Source organism: Vulpes lagopus, chromosome 3 (assembly GCF_018345385.1).
Source record: "Vulpes lagopus strain Blue_001 chromosome 3, ASM1834538v1, whole genome shotgun sequence".
NCBI classification, from domain to species: domain Eukaryota; kingdom Metazoa; phylum Chordata; class Mammalia; order Carnivora; family Canidae; genus Vulpes; species Vulpes lagopus.
Genome location: NC_054826.1, coordinates 43,809,668 through 43,831,149, shown reverse-complemented (window position 1 = coordinate 43,831,149; position 21,482 = coordinate 43,809,668). Strand labels below are relative to the sequence as shown.

Here is a 21,482-nt window from a genome sequence, read left to right as displayed (position 1 = left end):
GAGTTAAATTCTTCAGGTTCCACAATCTATATATTGAATAGTGAAGGCCAATTCACTATCATGTATATTTACAATAATTATCAAATAAAACATTCTGGGGGATAAACCTTAAATTCTTAGTAATTTCAAAGATAAGAGAGTCTATTTGTTTCCACAGATGCGTGTTTTCATGTGGAATTAATTACAATAAAGTCTTATAAGGTCAGGCTAATTGAAAGGCCAGACTAGTAGAAAGACATTTTTGAATTATAAAATACTTAAAGGAAATATTTTTGTGCTATTTTATATTCCCTAAGCACATTTCATTTTAAAAGAGAAGCTTCTACATGTAATATCTCACATCTTTAAATCCATCCTGAAATAAGTGTATAATGCTTTTTATGTAACCCATTTCATAAGTGATAAGATGTTGGTTCAGAGACAGAGTACCCTGAACCTACACGGCCAGAGAACTAGAATGATGGAATGCCTTAATCAGTCAATACTAATGACTTATAGCTATTGTGCCAAAGTGCCACCTCAAACATGTCCCTGTGGCAATCACAGAAGTGAACGACTTGCATCTCCTACTGCAGGCCCCAATATCTCCGGGTGCTATCTCTCTGGATCTACTACCACATTCACACAGAGCCCTGACTTCTAGAATGTTTCCAGCAATTGACTGTACAGGCTCACTCCCGTGGGGCAAGACTCCTCCAACAGATGACTTTGGCTTCACTCCTCTAAGTCAACTTGCCCCAAACTTTCTTGGAACTGTGCAGTAGTCTGAGTCTTTTCCTACCCAATCTACCTTCCTTCTTCCCCTTCATTCATAGGTGTCAGACCTATATTATGGTCCGAAGCCTTTCCCTGCTACTCCTGCTTCCTTCTCTTTATCCTTCACAGATGTTCTCCTCAATAAATCTCCTGCATGGGTAATCCCCATCTCTGGCATCTGCTTCTCAAAGTACCTGAGCTAACACAGGCCTTTTCTGCTTCATAAATGAATAAGCATTGTCAGAGGGCTTACCATGTGCCATGCCATGTGCCAATTGCTTTATAAATAGCTCATGTAATTTTCAAAACAACCCTATTAGGTGTACATATATTATTATTCCAAGTTTATAAATGAAGAACTGTCCCAAAATCCCTCAGCTAATTCCTGGCAAACTTAGGCTTCAATTTAGGCAGGATGACCCCAGTAGATCCAAGTTCTCATAACCATTCTGCTACACTTTCTGAACCAATTTTATGTATTGCAGGTAAACACTACTATTAGGCATGTTTAATTTATTCCCTAATTAAGATTCTTTTTTCAACATCGCCTCTGCTATTTTTTTCTCACACTATAATTTATTTTCTATTTTTAAACTTATTTTCAGATTTCCAAACACAAACGCATTCTTATTCTAACAGAATCAAACAAATCTAAGGCAGAAATACTATTTATAACCAACTAACTACTGACCATGGCTTTCGAGGAGGTAAATTCAATGAGTAGTTCCCTATCTAATTATTCTTCATTCCAGGTGAGTCTAATGCTGTGATATCTGAACCTACAATTTGAATCCTGGTGTTCAGCTATGAATAAATGGTGAGCCATAGGTGCCCTACATTTTAAGAAGAGAATCAAAGGGGAAACACAGCCCTTATTAGTAAGAATAAATATATATAACTGCAGTGATGAGTCCATCCTTTAAAGGAAATAAATGTCTATATAGGTGTCCTCACACTTTTTTCTAAAGCTGAAGTGTCAGTTGCTCACTTCTCCGAAATCATTTTTATAGACTCTGAGACTAGCCCAGCCTCCTGAGTTAGACTCCCGGAACCAGTCCAGGTAGCCTTACTCCTTCAGAGTCTCCTTTCTGTGATCTCTCCTTTATTGTGCAAATTCAACTTTGGTCACCTACACACTCTTCTTTAACAAAAGTTACTTATTTTTAAGCCTGTGATCTTGGATCTTAGCTTCAAGGTCTTCCTGGAGTTTAGCCGTATGACTTTGTTATTTGCCAATGCAGGTTGACTCCTGTACTCTCACTTGATGCTAATGCCCTTTACTTCTCATTCAAAGTTTCAGAATATCTTCTCTCAGCAAACAGAGAAGGCACGGGTAAAGCGGCATTCCCTTCTCTAGTGCCACATTTCAACTTGATCTTTTCACTCTTTCTGTCAAATTCAAATGTCACTCACTATTCATGTGCATGGGGAAGATTCTAATATACACCTCTTCGGCTTCTTTCAAAATTGCTTCAATTTCTCTCAAATCAAAGGCCTTTTCAACTTTGGAAATTATCTATGGAATCCATTAACATGACTTAGTACACAATACAGATGTTGTTGAGGGTTCAAGAAAAAGGAGAGAAGATAAAGTTAAAAAAAAAGAAAGCAAGTAAAATGATAAAAAAATTTTAAAAAGCAAAAAAGAAATTAGAAACAATTAGGTGTGGAATGTTTTTTCACGGCTAATTATAACTTAGGTAAGCGAAACCTCTGTATATTTGTTCCTTTCTTGTAGAGGTAAACTCTCAGAGCCACAGTCAATTTTAACAAATGTCTTCTCTAGCAGACTTAGTGATTATTTTCCTGATAATATAAGTGGTAAGTTCATTAAATTTAGCCCTCACAACCTGGCAATTGAGTTTTTAAATATGAGAATTTTCTAAATTAACTCCTGATTTTTCCCAAGTAACTAAAAATCTAATTGGATCTACCTCTGCCTTTGTAAAATCAAGCTCATAATTTAAAAATCATGTTTCTGAAGAGTTTTCCCATACTGAAATAGGAAATACTCAAAGTATTAAATGAACAGAAAGGGCAGAGTCCATTAGGGCATAAACATTATCCGCTTGATCTTGTCAATGTGGATGGATGGATAGATAAATAGATAAAATGAAAACATTTGACAGAAATAGGAAATAAACAAAATGGTCTTCCTGGGAACTGCTGTGGCTCTTTCAGTGGTGGTTGAGGGAGAGAAAGAGTCATGATGTTTAAAGACTGGGGATCATTTGTTTGGGGCTAACAAAGCATACGGATCTTAATCATGCCTCTTAATCATGCCTCTGACCACACCTCTGTGGGAGCAGAATGGGGATTCAAGCTTGCTCAGATGTAGCCTTTCTCGATACTGGTTTTCAGAACCTTATTTATGCCTCATAAAGCTTGTAAATAAAACTGGATAGCTGTCTATGAGTTTTATTCCTACTGTCTTTGTGGTCATTCCCAGTATTCCAGGACCACGGATAAGAGAGTTAACCATAGTTATCTTTGGGGACAAAAAAAAAAAAAAAAATCCCCTTAAAAGTTTTATAAATTTGCAACAATAAGTATGTATTACTTTTATAATTAAAATGTCATATGTAAGATAAAAGATTACATGAATTTTACATAAGATTTAAGGAAGCTGACACTTTGTATGTATTTAACTTCTTAAAAGGGTGAATACTCTAAACCTTCAAGGCAATCCTAGAGACAGACGTAAAATAATGGACTCTGGCTTTGCCACCACCTGCGTATGTGTGCCCCTTTGTGATTCACACTTTTCTTCTCCCAAATAATTGGATTATATGTCATTAAATTCCCATTTTTGCTAATTCTCCATCCAGGTTAGGCCTGAAGGTCCTTGATCAATAAGCTATCTTACAGGCAACGGCTTGTCTCTCTCCTTGTTTCCCACTCCCTGACTCTCATGCACCCTTACCTGAAACTGCATATTTTGACAATTCATCTAATGTTGCTTCCAACCCCCTAATATGCACATCTCTTTCAGGATATGATTTGGAAATCATGGAATTAAAAAATTTTAAATTTATACTGTTTTCCAAAGAGCAGCATCTCTCTCTTCTCTTCTACTCTTATTACCATGTGCTAATTTGACTATGCTGCATTTGGAAAGAGGCCATTGTCATGACGTTATATCAGTTTGGCCCATATCTCTTGGTGCCACACCTCTGCTCTAATTGCTCCATTCACACTGTGAATTTTCCAATCTTCCCTTAGGAAAGCTCCCTGGAATTTCAGAAGAGCAGCATGATGCCAGATTGTATAGATTGGAACGTTTTCAATTCATGAGATTCAACTGGCAATATTAAAGAATTAATTATAATGAAAATGCACAGAAACAGAGTCTTCAGTGAATTCCATCTGGGAACAGTCTTTTCTTAGGCCTCATATAATGTTTTGAACCAACTTAGCCTCCTAAGCCTCTCTTTCCTTCATGTAATGTGAACTATTGAATACTATGAAATATTGGACCTAAAAATTTGATAGAGGCTACCATCAGATTTCAGCTTGTTCTCAAAACAATGTATTACCCCCTCAAAATGTGTCTACATAGCTAACCTACATTTCAAATGTACACGAACATTTTTTCCCCAAGGGTCTGACTTATATCTTTACTCTGAGATATTATTACAGACATATAAAAGAACTAAATATGACTCAATAGGAAACGGCCAATAATTTACACATCTTTTATTGAGTTAAAACAGTTATTAATCTAAGTGGGAACAATCTATTTCCATTTACCACAGTGAAGTGAGAAAGAAAAGACTATGGTATTCATGCCCTGCCAAACAAAATTCTCTGCTGTTTACCTGAATGATTTTTTAGGTACATTGGCTCATCTCTCATGTTTAGAAACAATGATGAAGTTGTTGCCAGGAAAACAGCTTCTGTGTGTCATATATGGATTAGCCTCCTCCTTGCCCTGCAAGTTCACTGTCAATCATTTTAATGTCTCAGCCTAACATACATTTTGCAGTGTGTATTTTGGTGTCACCTCACAATATGGCAGGATAAAGAAAAAAGTGACAAGGGAATTGATACCCGTTTCATGTCACGGCATCCAAACATATGGCCAAGTGAACAAATTAATAAATCTAATTCAGAGATAAAGGGACACATTTCTTATATTAGTAATTTGGATAAGGCATAGTAAAAGGGAATAAAAACAATAATAAATGATAGACAAGTTAATTTAGTAATTATATTGTATGAGTGTATAAAACAGTCTCATAAAATTATCACACTCATCCACCTAAGTGAATTATATTTGAGCATTAAGGTTCACTCAAAATGCCTGTATTTTATAAAGTCTGTGACTTATGAAAGAAACTAAAGTATCCAAATCTACATTTGTTGTTTGAAGTACAGATGGGCTATATATGTTAATACAAACAACAATGAATGTCAACACCAAACATAGGATAGATGACAAACACGAGCCCAGAGAAAGGACTTAGGTAATCCCTCATCCATAGAAAATGGCTATGAACTCCTACTGGTTTTCTTAGTTCAGTAAGCAGGCCCTCCCCACAACACTGATCTTCAAATGAGCTGACAACATACCACTTTGGTTTCTTTTTGGTCTTTGTAAAGATTTGCAAAATCTATGCCAGATTTTTATGTTAATACTAATAACTGTATCTAGAAGGGAAAGAGTTATACCTTGGTACAGATTATAGCCCAACAATTTAGACTTATCAATAGTTCAAATTGGCATGACTGATATCTTGCCCAAGGTCCAATGTGCAATATTTTCCTCTTTTGAGTTATCAAAGAACTACAGCACATAAATTAGTAATATTGTTCACCAGTGAGAACAGTACATAGAATTATACCTAAATAAACCAAAATAGGAGGGGTGTGTGTGTAGAGGAACATTCCTGCAAAATTATTTAAATTAATATAAAGCATTCGAAACATTCTTTGAAAACTTAAGTTCAGCAATTTTTTGTCAGCCAAAATTCTTTGTTTGCTTGCATCTCCTCAAAGAAAGCTAGTCAAGGACTTAATCCTTTTCTTTTGAGAGAAATAGAATGAAAATATGGAAGAGAGAACAAAGAAGAATCTATGCTAGGCCAAAACAACCCATCAAAGGAAAGAATGCATTTGCCTGTCACACTTCTGTCTTTTCTGCCATCTCTTTCCTTTTCTTACAATGAATTAAAGCACAAATTCTCCAATACAGGAAAACAGGTGTATGAAAAATGGTGGTATACAAATTTTCCACTGAGGAGAGATCCCTTGTCTTTTTCTGAGCCTCCAAAACTGCTTTGGTTAGAATCAAAAAAGACAGTTTAGTTTCAGTTCATAAGAAACTAGATTTAGAAAATGAAGATCCCAAGTAAAAAAATATATATATTAAAGAATGTCCAAGGTAATAAAGCTGGTAAGTAGCACAGACAGCGCCCACAGAACTTCTTACTTCTAATTTATCCTGAAAAATTTATTGATTTGATATACTTAACTGATCAATTAGCCAGATAATCTAGAAATAGATATGTTGAATGCCAAAAACATGCATGTTGGGTCAAAACATAATTAGATCAAATAAATCCTAGAATTGATAAAAACTGAGCAGTGAACTCAGAGGGAGGGGGTACTTTTCAAACATTGATTCATTCTTTATTTCCCTCTCAAGATGGGATGGCATTGATTGGTTAGGCACATGTCTCTTGTTTTACCTCTTTATTGCCAAGAAATGGAATTAGACTGTTTTTGTTCAAGGAACATCCCTCCAGTCCTTTGACATTGCTACCCCCAGTAAACATGGTTAGAGATTTTTAAAAAGGCAAAGAGATGGTTTTACTTTTTCTGATGTATCGACTCTAAAATTTAGGATATTTGAGATCTGTCACCAGATGCAGTGGTGGGCAATAGGACGTATTAAAAAACTAGTCATTGGGCAAAAGTTGGGTAACAAACTACCTCTCCTTTGGGGGCCCTCAGCCTCCTCACCTCTCCCACCCTGGTCCTGCCATATGGTAGTTAGTGATCCAGGTAAGATAAGAGAAGCTGGTAGAAGGTAAGTTAGAAAATTATTCTAATTCTAGAGTTCATAAAAATCCTTTATTTAAACTGCTCTGAAAGACAAGAAATAAACTTTTTTCCTAACTCCATGAATGAGGGTATACCATATGGCCACTAGAAGTCTAATAATCTGTCAGCCAAAAGACTTCTGTCTTCATTTCCATTACTTTAAGCCCCTATGGACCAATGTGGTAGGGGGTGGGGAACATGATCGCTACCAGCATTTCTAGGGCAAAGTTTGGGAAATGCTGGTAGCAAAATTAAATATTAAAAAACCAAAGAGGGATCCCTGGGTATCTCAGTGGTTTAGCGCCTGCCTTCATACCCAGGATGTGATCCTGGAGTCTCGGGATCGAGTCCCACATCGGGCTCCCTGCATGGAGCCTACTTCTCTCTCTGCCTGTGTCTCTGCCCCCCGCCCCCCGTCTCTCATAAATAAATGGATAAAATCTTTAAAAAAAAAAAAAAGAATGGGTGTTCTATCCACTTTAATCACTAGGGTTAAAGTGAGAAATCAATCGTATTTAAAGAGTTTAGAGGACTTGGATTCTGGCAAACCAATATTTATAAGTAATATTTGTTTTGTTATTGTTTGACGCTCAGGATTGATCTTTATATCTTCTTATAAAATGTCCACTTTCTGCTGTATGCAACATTGGTCAGCTTATGCTAATGTGGGGGAACAAATAAGAGTTTCAAGAATCTTTTAAGCTGAGTCAAAATTACTGTTTCTTGGTGAACATTTCATTACTCTACATCCATTTTATCAAATGAGAGCTGTTCAGTTATAATTAGTTCTTGGGAGTTCTGTTCTCTTTACTAAAAAAAAAAAAAAAAAAAATTAAAAGCCTTTAAAAGTGTTCTATTTGCCCATAAGGTTTAGCTGTATTAAATAGATAGTGCCTTACCATTTTCTAATATACAGTAAAAATACCATAAACTTTCGCTATTAGTTAAAAAGTCAAAAACTCAGCAAGAAGTCCAGTTTTTCCTCTCAACTATCCATTAATGAAGGTTTCAACGTTAATTGCCTTTTCATTAAAAATTCTTTACAATCCTTTCTTAACATTCCGTACAAAATCAAATTAGCTACTAAGCTTTGGAACAATCTCTGTAATTCTGTTGTGGACTCCTCTGTTCATTATTTGGATTGGTGAGATTAAGGAACAAACGTGTGCCTTTCAGATATTCTGGAAGACTGACTTAAATTTTTTTTTTTTGAACATTATTATGGAGCTCCTTTATTCAAGCCTTCTCTGAAATGAGTCATATTAGGCAGAATCCCATTACCATGGGCACCGATTTAAAAAAAAAAAAAAGCCTACAGTATAATGGAACTATGCTTATGCCCCCAAAATCTTACCTATGGAAACTGCTTTTGTTCATTCATCCTCACAAAAATGAGAACCTACTATGTGCAAGGCACTAGTCACCAAGTACTCTGCTTGCTTAGACAGATGTTCATATATTCATTTATGACTCAATTCTGCAGGTCCTTGGGCATGTTTCAGACTGAGCTACGTATTTCTCTTTTAAAAATGGAGATATAACTCATTGGATTATAAATGAGGCAATGCAAGTAGAGCATTTAGCACAGTGTAAGGCTATTATGGGAACGGCAAAGATTATGCTCACATTCAAAATGCCTACAGACAAGTAGGAAAGAGATAATGTGTACCAATGTCTACATTGAAGGTAGAGAGAATGATCGGTCTTAAATGATATCCAGAAGGGGTACTGGAAGGCTTAAAAGAGAAGGAAGGATAAGGTTATAAAGACGACAGAAATAAAAATCCCTTGGCTGCCTTCTGTAGGTCAAGTCCTCTGCTGCGTAGTTGTGAATAACTTCACATCAAAGAAGAGGTTAGATTATCCATGAAAGCCTGACAAGAATCACTAACAAGAACTGGATGCCTTAAAGATGAATCAGACTGGAGCATTCCCATTTGGGTGTGGTCCACAAGTACCACTGTGGAGATAAGAAGGATTAGATTCTTGTTCTACAGCAGGCACTTAATTTCATCTCTCAGCCTCAGTTTTGTCACTGGGAAAGAGGAACTTTGGTAACTATTCCTCTTGTTTTCTCCAAGTTGTTATTAATAAATTAACTGAGGTAATTCATGAACATCTTAAACCTGAGCCTGGCCCATTCTCAAGAATTATTACCTAGTAAAACCAAGAGGAACACAAGAGAGGCCTTCATATTTAACTTTCATTCAATACATTATTTTGAACATTAACTGAAATTCTCATAAAGGCATTTCATTCATATATTGGAGCAATATCAAAAACAACTGCAACATAAACCCCCCTCAAATCTTTATTTCTCCTTCTAACATCTCTCCCAGACACAGGATTCACATTTACAGCACATCTATTGATCCTGCAGACATACCCTTCATATTCAAAACCAAATGCATTTGTTTCAGCGACATCAATTTGTTTTGTTTTGTTTGCATTCTCTACCTGTATCAGGGCCTTCATTTCCCATGCAGCTTTGCAGTTATTCCCAATTTCTCCCATACCCTATCACACATGTCCTCTCACTGATTAGACCTGAAAAATATCTCTGAAGTCCCTCCCACTTTCTTCATCTCTCCTGCCACAGCCCCAGCTGGGCTTTCACGGTGTCTTCCGTGGACTCAAAGCACTGATAAACCAAAACACTCCCTGCCCCCTGGACCCTTTCTCCTCTAATCCCTTTTCACATCACCAAAGCTAATTTTCTATAAGTTGAGTTGTGTCAGCTACCTGCTTCAAACATTTTCAATAGCTTCTTTGTACCCCAGAATGAAGTCAAAAAAAAATTTTTTTAATGATTGTATTTATTCATGAGAGACACAGAGAGAGGCAAAGACATAGGCAGAAGGAGAAGTAGGCTCCCTGCAGGGAGCCCAACGTAGGACTTGATCCAACCTGAGCAGAAGGTAGATGTTCAACCACTGAGCCACCCAGGCACCCTGAAGCCAAAATTCCTTAGCACGTAAGGTACTTTAGGACTCCAAATCACTATTCTAGTCCCATTTCCCAGTAAATTAAGCCCTCTCTCTAGCAGTACAGTTTATTGCCAATATGGTCAGCATGTTACCTATAGTCATCATTTCCCTGCATTTCCTGCCTTTTTATTTCCTTATTTTTCAGGATATAATTCAAAGTCATTTGTTCTCTAAGATGGTCCTTCTCACCTAGTAATAGAGATTGGTCCCTTTTTTGGTCCATCACTCTACGACCCTCTGAAACTTAGTTTACTTGTCCATAAAATGGAAATAAATGAGTCCTACCCAGAAAAAAAAGAACAGTTTGAACAATGCTTATTTAATACTGAGAAACTATAAATCAATATAGAAATAGTGCCAGGCATAGATCCAAGAGCTTCATGGACATTATCTTACTCAATCCTTAAAGATTAAGCAAGTACATGAGTAAGTATATTCTTCTTTTAAAACAAAAAGAAAAGCAAAAACAAAAACAAGAGAAAAAGACAGAAAACCTTCCTATTCACATCATTACCCATCTATGATACTCCCCTCTCCTCCAAACTGCTTCCACACCTATTATTTGATCACTTCTAAAAAATGCATTTTTTCCTAACTTAACAACATTTAATTACTTGACTTTAACTTGTCCACTATATAGCACCACAGGTTGTTAACCAGAAATCTAAAATTATGTTCAACTAGATGAGGTGTTAGAGTCACATTTGAAGGGTTAAACTGTATTAATTAATTATGTAAGTTAAGATTCCTCAGGAGGCTTGGGGCAAAGCACCAATTCACAGAGCAGGAGGAGAATGAAACAAAAAAAACCTAATTAGTCATGTAATTAACTCTTTCAGTGATGTGGTGATAACATGATACAATATAAGTGTTATGAATATGCTTAAGGAACATCAGGGTATCACTTGAACATTCTCAAGAATATAACCAACACTGGGATGAGGATTTAGCCCCTTCAGCCAAAACTTACGGATTCATTTAAACTACATCAATGTGTTACAAACATTTACTGACCTTCCACTACTGAGGCAACTTTTTTCTTAATTAAATATATTATATCTATATACCTGGAAATACAGTGTCTGACAAAACACATTTTTCCCATGGTTTTCTATAGGCAGCAAATCTAAAAGAATTCAAAGGAAAAAAATGTGCTTCGTGGAAGTCACTTATTTCATTTTGGTGACTAAATGCACTTGCAGAAAGGATTACATTTTGTTTGAAAATTTATTTTATTGGCAAAACATATTTCATCACATATTCCATCACATTCAGTAGACAAATGCATGTTGTCAAATACCTTATTTCCTGCCTTTGATGAAAAACACGTATTTTTTAGAATCCATATTTTTTTAAATGGTGGAGTTCTACAGATAAGCTCCATTTGCTCTAAATTGGCCAGGGGTGTCTAGATTTGGATTCTATCCTAAATATATGACTTCCTCTTTCAATATAATGTAAATTAACCTCAAAGGGAATATTAATGTCCATCTTCACCACAGAAACATCGAAATTCAGTTTACACTGTAACTATTATGATAGGTTCCTTTTGTCTAAACATAAAAATCAAATGGTTCGCACACATTCGCCAGCTGCTAAAATGCAATTACCCTTTACAAGGTAACACACATACAAAGTAAATATTTAATCTAACCTATTTGTATATCCGTTTAATGTTGATAATTCAATTATTCCTTTTCATATTTGCCCTTATACCTGGTATATGTATTAAATTATAAATACGTTCTTAGAGGTCAAGAAGCAGATCTGTATAATTTGTTCTGAGGAGCACTCAGCACAGTGCTTTATGAAAATAGGCGTTTAATCAATCGATGGCCATGTCACAATGATAATGACCTTTTCCAGCCAAAAAACTTTAATTGCCAAAACATTCTGCCTTTTTTCACATCAATAATCATTTTATGAGAACCTATAATATGCCACACACCATAAACATTTCAAGGGATACAGAAGTTGACAATCATGATCCTTGCTTTCAAGGGTTCACAATCTAGAAGGCAGAGTGGGAATGAAGATAAGTAATTGCAATACAGGCTGATACAAATCAAATGGAATTTGTGTTGGGTCCATACATAGTACAAAGGCAAGAGGGATTAACATAGTTAAAGTGGAGGAAAGCAGGATGTGTTTGATAAACTAACATGAATAGATTTTAAGAGTGAAGAGATGTTCTCCAGTGGAATGAAGAAAAGCATTCCAGGAAGGGAAAAACATGTGTTCTAATAGAGAGGAAAGAAATTGTGTGTGTGTAAATCCACCATTCTACCAGTATTACCGTAGTGTGAAATATAAGGGGGACCTACCAGAGAAGACATTGAAAAGATTGACAGGGACTTATGGGGACTTCTATGCCAAAGAGCTTGGAAAATCTTACAGAAATGTTGGGGAAAAAAAAAAAAAAAACATTGATAAGTCAAACGAAGTCAGGTTTGCAGAAAGAATGGATGGCACAGGTGTGCCAAGTTAAGAGAGCACAAATTCAAAGCTTGCTGAGTTACTCCAAGAAACAGGTAGAGGGTGTAAGCAAAAGTAGTAGTATTATGAATAACGAGAATGCAAAGATTCTAGATGTAACTTGGATGTGAATTGAATAGAACTGCACATTAAGAGTTAAGAAATAAAGTGTCTCCTGAGCTTTTGCTCTGAGTAACCAAATTTGAAAACTAGAAAATTACAGCTTTTTAAAGTCTCAGAATTTAATCTGTAGACAGAAGGAGTTCACAAAACCTTCTCAAAACTTACTCACTCTTTCACTTACTCACTAATCCAAGTCCACTTATATAATAAGAACTTGTATAAGACTGATCTTCTAAGTCATAAACCATAAGATACTATAAAAGTACAGAAGAGTTAGAAATATTCATGCTTCTGAATGTCTTGGGGGAAAAAAAAAACAATACCTACCCAAATCCAAAATCTTTTCAAAAAGGCAGTTTTTATTATGAATGGAAATAGCAGGAAGGGGAGGAGGGCGGGGGGTGGGGGTGAATGGGTGACAGGCACTGAGGGGGCACTTGACGGGATGAGCACTGGGTGTTATTCTGTATATTGGCAAATTGAACACCAATAAAAATAAATTTATTATTTAAAAAAAAAAAGGAAATAGCAGTGGGCTATAAGTCAAAGGACCTGGTCCCAAGATGAGGTCTCATTTATCATGGGGTCTTGAACCAGTAATTCAACCTCTATGATACTCAGTTACAGCCTCTGCACATAGGATAGCAACCTGTCCTACATATCTCATAGTCTTATGGGGAATATTAAATATTTCAGTGAAGTGAAGAGCCCTCTAGATACCAGGCAATATAATAATAAAATATTATGATATTATTATGTAAGATTTTTCAACTTTGCAGTAGTACTTGAGTACTTGAGTCTTGCAATTCTAACACTAATGCCTTTAACAGTGTCTTCAGTAGCATTAATTACTTCTGGCAATATTTGAATGTAAATGATTTTTTATGATGCTTCTGACCTCAATGGCTAGAAGCTATTTTTGCCACTTCCTATTCTTTCAACCCTCATATTCAATTTATAGCTTAATAAAGGTATTCCATTGATTTCTTTGAAATTTCTCTAAATTTACCCTTCATCTTTATTACCATCACCACCTGCCTATTATTCTCATGGACTAATTAACAGCATCTAAGTTGTCCTTTCGTCTTCTGGTTGCCCCCCACCCCCTTCAGTTTTGCCTTGTTTCCAAACTGTTACTAGGGTAAATTCCTACTGAAGTACTAGTCTACACATGCTCCTTCCAGGTCAAATGTCCCAGATGCTTACATCACTAAAGGAGCCATCCAACACCCTGAACTAACCTTCTCCCCAGCTTCTCTTATTACCTGTTTATTCTCCATCTATGCACTCATGAATTATTTTCTCACATCTATCTGTGTTCCCATGGTTACTTCCACATTAAATGCCTGCCTCTCCTCTTCTACTCTGCTTATCTAAACCTTACACACCTGACCAGGCTCAGTATAAATTTTATCTCCTCACAAAACCTCCCAAAGTTTAAAACCACCCCACCTCAGAATGATACGGTCTCTGAACGCACCAGCACTAGACTGTACCATATTTAGCCCTTAAATATACTATCTGCCCAAGCAGTTAAGCACAGAGGCTCCACATCCTCTTCCTTCACTTACTACATGAATGTGTGTGTTATTTCACTTCCTGGTGCCTTAGTTCTGTCATCTAGAAAATGGGGACATGCGATCATGCCAAATTCAGGGTCCTTGTGATGATTGTATATGCATCAGGTCAAGTCTGGCACACTGCGATAATAAATAGGAACTTTTAGTAGTTGATTATTATTACCAGCATCTCTTTTATCAATCTCCGTTCTGCTCAATACTCTATCACTATGAGCAAATTAGCCTTAGTGGTGTAAAACAACAGCAGATTCTGTGACCCAAGATTTTGGGCAGGGCACGGGGGTTGGATTGTCTCTGTTTCACAATGTTGGGGACCTCTACTGGGAAGACTGATAAGTCTGGGGTCTGAAATTATCTCCACTGGTGTCTGTGGGGTAGAGGTGACCCAAAGGCTACAGGCAGAGTACCTCCATAGGACCCCTTCACCTGGCCTTACATCTCATGGTATGGTAGCCAGGTTCCCTGACCAGGAGTGTCTGGCAAGCAAGCATTCCAAAAGATCCAGGTAAATGTTGCCTGACCTTTTCTGACATAGTCTCCAAAGCCCATTGCTTACAATCAGGTCCCGAAGACCAGCCCAAATCAAAGGGATAGGAAATCCACTCCACCTCTTTAACAGGCAGTAGCCAGGCCACATCACAGAAAAGTATGTGAGATGGGAGATATTACTGTTGCCCTTATCTTTGTAAAAGATAATCTCCCAGCAAGTGATATTTGTGTCATTTTGTCTTCAGCATTCTATTCATGCATAAATAGTAGTAGAATCCTTCCTGGAATGTAGTTGGTATTCCATAAATAATTGCTAAATAAACAAACAATTTCACATTAGTTTCAATTTCATATTAGTTTGTCTTCAAACTAGAGTCTTCTTGAAGGCAGGGATTATACCCATATAGTCTTTCTATATACCAGATAAAGCCAAAAAAGTTATTAGAATTAAGGCAGATCAATTATAATTGGTGCTTATTTTGGGACCATAATCTAAATCTTGAGTTCACTAACTGTAGAACAACGACATTCAAAACTTCAAGCAAGGGGAGAGGACCTCTGTATTTTGGTTACAGGGTCCATAAATTTTAGTTATTTTTATATTCCTAGGGCTATATATTTGAAAAATGATGCAAGTGATACCTAAACATCTATCTCCAGAACTGCAGCATTACTTCTCTCAATATAAACTAATTAAAGATGAATAACTGCAATTACTGCCTTTTTAATCCTTTCCTACTCGTGTTGAATTTGTGTCACCTTGTAGTATTTAGATCGCGTTCTATTTGCTCTGATTCAGATTCTGAGTCATCAAAATGTTTGAAATAGGTCTGAAAATAGCCTGAATTAATTCTCTGGATTGCTGTTTATAACAGATATACAAGGGAAGCATTTTATAATTTTAAAGGAAGACTTATTTTGTTGCCAAAAAAAAGAAAAATTGAGAAGTTACTTCTCAGGCCTTAGGTATATAAAAATAATGTGGCAGAAGCAAAAGAAATGGCAAGAGAGAAAGATGTTTTATTTACATGGAGAAAAGAGAAAATATTCAAGTATTAAAGCAAAAGGATCAGAACCTTCAATGCATATTTATCGAGAGTAATCTGGGGGGCCCTCCAGGTCTTGCTAAACAGGCATCAAGGAGAATGAAAGTGGTCTACCAGCCAGGAGGACAATGGAGAAAAAGGGAGTCTTTGGAAGTGGTCACAATCGACTTGTTGTAACAGAGACACAGAGGCCTGTGCACTCCACGTGAGCTCAGCAGGTCTCCTGGGACCAGAAGAGACACAGCGTCTCCAACTCACATCACCCAGGTGCCACTGGCATCTGAACAGTAGGAATCGCTCACATACCATCTCCATCTGTGCCTTCCCCCTTTCAAGTGTTTGCTACATGACCAGAGGAAAAACACTGTCATTTGCTCAGAATGTCTATCTAATAGCTGTAATTAAAGCCCTCTAATCGCCAAAAACCCAGTGTGTGGGAGCTTGGCTGAAAACGTACACAGGGAAAGTGTGAGGAGGCCATCTTTGTGGGGGGAAGGTGAAGGGCACATTTTAAATTGCCAGAACCAGACAGCCTTCCGTCTGCAGGTGTGAGGGGGTGGTGGAAGGCTGCTCACAGGTTTTGGCCATAGCCATCCTCAAAGGTGAAGGTGCTGGATGATGAAGTGCAGGGGGCCTGCCAGATGGTTCAGCCAGTGAACAATACAGCAGGGCTCACTCCATGCTGGCCATTCCCGCCCTTGAGGCAGCCTTCTACAGGCTAGCTCCTAGAATGTCTTTCCTGAAAGCCACGGAAAGGAAATGCCCACTGCAGAAAACACATTCACTTTTATTTTGATGTTTAAGTGCCTTTTGATATTTTCAAGTTACAAAGGTTGAAACTTCTATGCTTCAAAAAAAAGATGAAGCTTCTGTTAGTGTCCCACAGGTCTGTAACAGGTGAGCTACAATGTGACTATTTTTACTATTATTAATGAAACAACACCTGGACTAGTACTAGTACAGTAATGGTTATAATGAACATTGAAGAGCACACTTGATATTTGCCAAGCACGGTGCAAACTGTCTCACAGGGGTTGGCTCACCCAAGTCGCCAAACAACTCCAAGTGATGCTACTATTGCATCTCCCATTTATAGATGAGAAAATGAGAGGCCAGGTACTGGAGCAAGGTCACACACTCAGCGAGCCAGGGGTACAAAACCAGCTAGACAGGCTCCACTGTCAACGGTTTCACATTAATAAAGTCAAAAGAAGCCTTTTTTGTGATGAAGTCTGTCAATGGAAATGCTAGAAAACATCTCAGGTAGCAGCTGAGGGCCATGACTTGACTTGACTGCAGGGCTTCTACTTCTACCGGTTGGTGTGGGCCTAGAAGTCTGTATGGGAACAAGCATCCCTGGGGCTGCTAATGCAGAGCGACTACACAGACACGGCTGGAGAATTAGTACCAATGAGTTTGCTTAGTTGATACAGAATGAAAAAAGTCAAGCTTACCAATGCAGTTGTTGTTTCCAATTAATTTGCATCACTTTGGTTCATATCTATTGATAGAGAAACCTCCCCAAGCATGAAAACTAGGTCTTAGAAACAATCTATTTTCAACAAAATGCTTCTAAAACTGACCATGCCCTCCTTAAGGGGCTCCCCTTTGCTCAGTGTGTCTTCAAGTTTTCTGTTTTCATCTCAAATAAAGTCACAGCTGGGTTCTAATATGCATTTAACAGCTGCTAATCTCTTCTTTAATAAGAAACCAGGCAGAAACAACAGGGATGACAAGCTCTGAGAGAGATGAGAGCAAGGCTGGAGTAATCCATGGAAGCAGGAGCCCCAGTTGATGATCTAACAGGGTAGATGGCCCAAACATGGAACCTCAAATTTCAAATTTCAATGCTTTCTTATAAATATTAAGTTTAAAGAAGCATAGCTAAGACTTACTGATCATTCAAAACCAGTTCTCCTTTACTATCAATACATAAGTGGAAAACAAGAAGCAAAGGAATGCGAATTATATGGTCATAACCGTTCTCTTCTGTTGACATGTCATTTGTGTGACTTGCATTTAGATGTTGTAGAGTACATCAGATCACATATTCCTACTTCCACATGTTATATATCCTGGCTTGTTAAGCATTTTAAAAATAATGCATTTGTGAAGAAATAATAGCAGAGGTTAACTCTATTATTTTCCAGATGATCACATAAAAGTAATATATTTCAGCATAATTCATTTGTGTGGAATAGAATTCTAAGACTAAGAGAATTTTTCAAAAGGGGAAGATAGAGGACCAATGTAGGCATTTTTATGTTAAGTATCATCAATCAAAAGTTGTCACTGCAATTGTAACACCAACAAAAATTACAAATACTTTGTACAGAGGATCTCAAAAAAAAAAAAAAAAAAGGAATCACCTAGTAAAGCAAGAAAATAGGAGTAGCCTAAGTGTTTATTGAACACTTACTATGTGCCAGTTCTTCTCTAAGTTTGTTGTGTGAGAAACATGAAAAATAAAAATACATGCCATGAGAAAGAACTTTTAGAAAGGTCTTTCCCCACCACCCCTCCAACCTCTGCCCTGAAATGCAAAAGATGGGAATTGCATTAGATATAAATTTGACTCCACTTTAATGTATAAATCTTCAGCATTGTTGTCTTGCTGCCAAAAAGCACTATCTAATTCACTGATGTTGGATCTTAAACACACAGAAATGCAAACAATGGACTGTGACTAATGCATCAAAATACACAAAATGGATCATAATAACCACCATTTCTCGTGTACGCTACTTGTAGGTGAATGCCAAAAGATGATGCACTGCTTCCACATCTAACCACCCCACACTGGTAATTACATTCCAAGAGCAAAGTGAGGCAGTAAGCAAAGTAAGAATTGCACACCTTCGTTATCCATTAACGGGCATGCTACATTAACCTTTCAATATTTACCTTGACGCCAATTAAATATTTGTGATGGCAGCATCAATAAAGAAGAAAGTCTTGGCCAAGGCCCCACTTGCCCTTGGTTTCTCTGCAGTTCTTTGTAAATAGCATCCTGAAGTCTGAACACATCAACCCACACAGATATACTAGATCAAATCATCTTTAAAATAAGTAAATCCTGCTGATCCATTACCTCAGCAGGCCACGGGACTAGCTCAGGCAAACACCCACCATTGACGAGCCAATGCCTTGAGCCTTTGACTTTCTAGAAGAAAGGCATTAGTTAGCATTTAGATGGATGACAAGGCAGCAGACAGTGAAGTCTGAACCCGGCAGAAAGGCATCCAGCGTTCTCTGGAGTGTGTAAAGCCTTCATGACTGGCTGCCTAGATTGCAGACAAAAATGACTCACAGTGCAAGATAAAGAAAAAAATCAAACAGTTTCAGCAGTTTTATGTGTTCGGGCCAGGTCTACGCATGTTGTATACGACTCCCCCTTTAACAATTATAAGGCTGCTCTGAGAGAACATGCCTGCCTTTCCTCTCTATATTGTTATCATTATTATTTTCTCTAAAGTATTTACTATATTCATTCTCATTGTAGCCATCTCTTTCTCTTTACTCCTCCCGTAGATAGGCTAAATAAAAACTCAGTAGGGAAGAGCTGAGAAACACAGTCCATGTTCTCAGAACAGTCTGGGATGGATTAAGGATAGGCTTCAGGCTTTATGAAAAGGTAAGATTTGAGCTGAGGCTGGTAAGGCTTACAGAGTTTGGTCAGGTGGAGACCAAAATCTCACTAGGAAGTGACCCTGAAAGTAAAATACCTAAGAATGTCTAAAAGAGAGTGATCAAAGCCAACGGCCTGTGGCCCAATGAGACCAGAAAGAAAAAAAGAGAGAGAAAGAGAAAAAGATCAGCAACCCTTGAAAAGTGTTATCATCGTGGAGAGGAAAAATGAGAATGCTAGTCAGCTGATGATACAGAGGTGAATGAGCCACAGAGCCAGAAGTTCTCAATGTTGATCTTTTCAAAAGCAAATCAGAAATGCAACAAGGGAACTTCCCTGAAATTGAAATGTGTTGTATCTTGGTTTAGATGGTGGTTATTGAGTAAGTTGTGTATGACTATCAAAATTCAATCTGATCACAAAAGATCTGTTAATTTTATTGTATGATTAGGATTGATTTTATTGTGTTACCTTGAGGTTGTTTGTGAAATAACAAAGGATAGAGGGAAAGGGGCACCTGGGTGGCTCAGTGGCTGAGCATCTGCCTTTGGCTCAGGTCATGATTCCGGGGTTCCAGGATCCAGACTCCCTGCAGGGAGCCTTCTTCTCCCTCTGCCTATGTCTCTGCCTCTCTCTGTGTGTCTCATGAATAAATGAATAAAATCTTTAAAAAAAAAAAAAAGGGGAGGGGGGAGTCAGGTACTCTCCTTTAAATTCCTCCAGGGTATCCCTGGTTCCCTTAATAAAATAAAACAAAATAAAATAAACACAAGTCTTGGCTCATAGCTGCTAAATATTTACAGGATTTCCCCCTGCCTAACTTTTTCACCTCAAGGTGAAAAAACAGGTTGTCTTCACCTGTTCATTCTTCCCAGCCAAATCCTCCGTCTCTCTGTTCCATTGGCCAGGAAAGCCCTGACCGCATCAATCTCTGTGCTTGGAATTCTCTGTGCTTCCTGAAATGCTTTTGCCTTAACTCCCTGCTCCTTGGTAAAACTCGTCATGATTTCTTTCTATAAAATATCACCTTGTTTATTACCATCACAATTTCTATAATCTAATCCTGCTCATTCATGAGCTTAATTACTTATCAGTTGTCTCTTACACTAGAAGGCAAGCTCTGTGACTGAAGGGAGGCGGCCATTTCCACAGAGTGTAACTCAGGATCTAGCATATAATAGATGCTCAATGAATAGTTGTTTGTGAATTAATACATGCACCTTTTCTAACCATGTAACTTTATTACACTAGAAGTCTCTCCAGGTCAGGGACCATCTATTTGTCATCTCTGTATCTTTGTTACCAAACTCAAAACCTGGCACACATTAGAAAGCCATGAAATGCTTGCTGAATTTATAAATGTTTAAATTTAGATTTAACATACCTTCTCCAATAATTTCCAAGAACATTTCATTTTGTAAGGAAATTTATTTGGCCTTAAGAAATGCACTGACTTAGCTAATTTTAAATCATAGCAGCTGAGGTTTACAAGGACTTTCTCCACCTGTGGATTGGATTTGGCTTCCTGACTTAAAAGGATAAGAAAATCAACCTGCAGTGAATTCACTTAGGTTCCTTCCAGGTGACCCATACAAATAGCCTAATGCTTAATCAAACCATTTCAAATGATAAATTTTGGAGGAGTTTTGTGATTCATTCTCAGTGGACTGTATAAACATATTGAAAAATTAGTGCTAAATTTTGGATTTAGAGATGTAGCTTCTTATTTCATTTCTTCTATGAGTGTTGGTAAGAGCAATGTAGAGGTATGAACTATTGATTCACACAACGTCATGGGCCAATCTCCTCACACACGTGATAGAAGCCAGATCACACATCCCCCAAAATAGTTTATAGTGAATTATTTCATTCATATGAAATTCTAGAAAATGGAAACACATATATACAGTGACAGAAAGCAGAATAATGGTTTCTTTTGAATGAAGCTGCAGGTAGAGATAGATTACAAAGGGGCACAAAGTTCGAAGGTAATAGAATTGCTTACAGTGATGGTTTCCTGGGAGTATAAATATGTTCAAACTCACAAATTGTACCCTTTAAATAGGTATAATCTATTATACCTCAATAAAGCCATAACATATAATAAAATACGAAGTCTCCATTTGGAATGATTTTTTAAATCATTTGATATACCATCAAATTAGTTGCATTTTCATTTTTGTAATCACCAGATATTCACCAATAGCCTATGGCAAAACATTGCTACCTCCTTTCACCTGTATATATATTTATTTACCCTATGAAACTCAGCTGAGGCATCACCATTCTCTACTCTTATAAAGATGTTAGAGGACATTTCTTATCACCCACAGGGTCAGTGAACAGTCCCTTG

The 21,482-nt window shown here is 37.3% G+C and overlaps 1 protein-coding gene across 11 annotated transcripts in view; it reads right to left on the bottom strand.

The window, feature by feature from the left end:
* Positions 1–21,482, bottom strand: part of TENM2 (teneurin transmembrane protein 2) — a 3,550,639-nt gene that overhangs the window by 1,081,812 nt on the left and 2,447,345 nt on the right. Inside the window, exon 1 of one of the 11 annotated variants that reach the window (XM_041750472.1) lies at positions 18,406–18,517. The exons of the other annotated variants lie outside the window; for them this stretch is intronic. The gene's annotated coding sequence lies outside the window, so the exon portion shown is untranslated. Of the gene's footprint in view, positions 1–18,405; positions 18,518–21,482 lie in introns of those variants that run through there. 11 annotated transcript variants of the gene reach the window in all.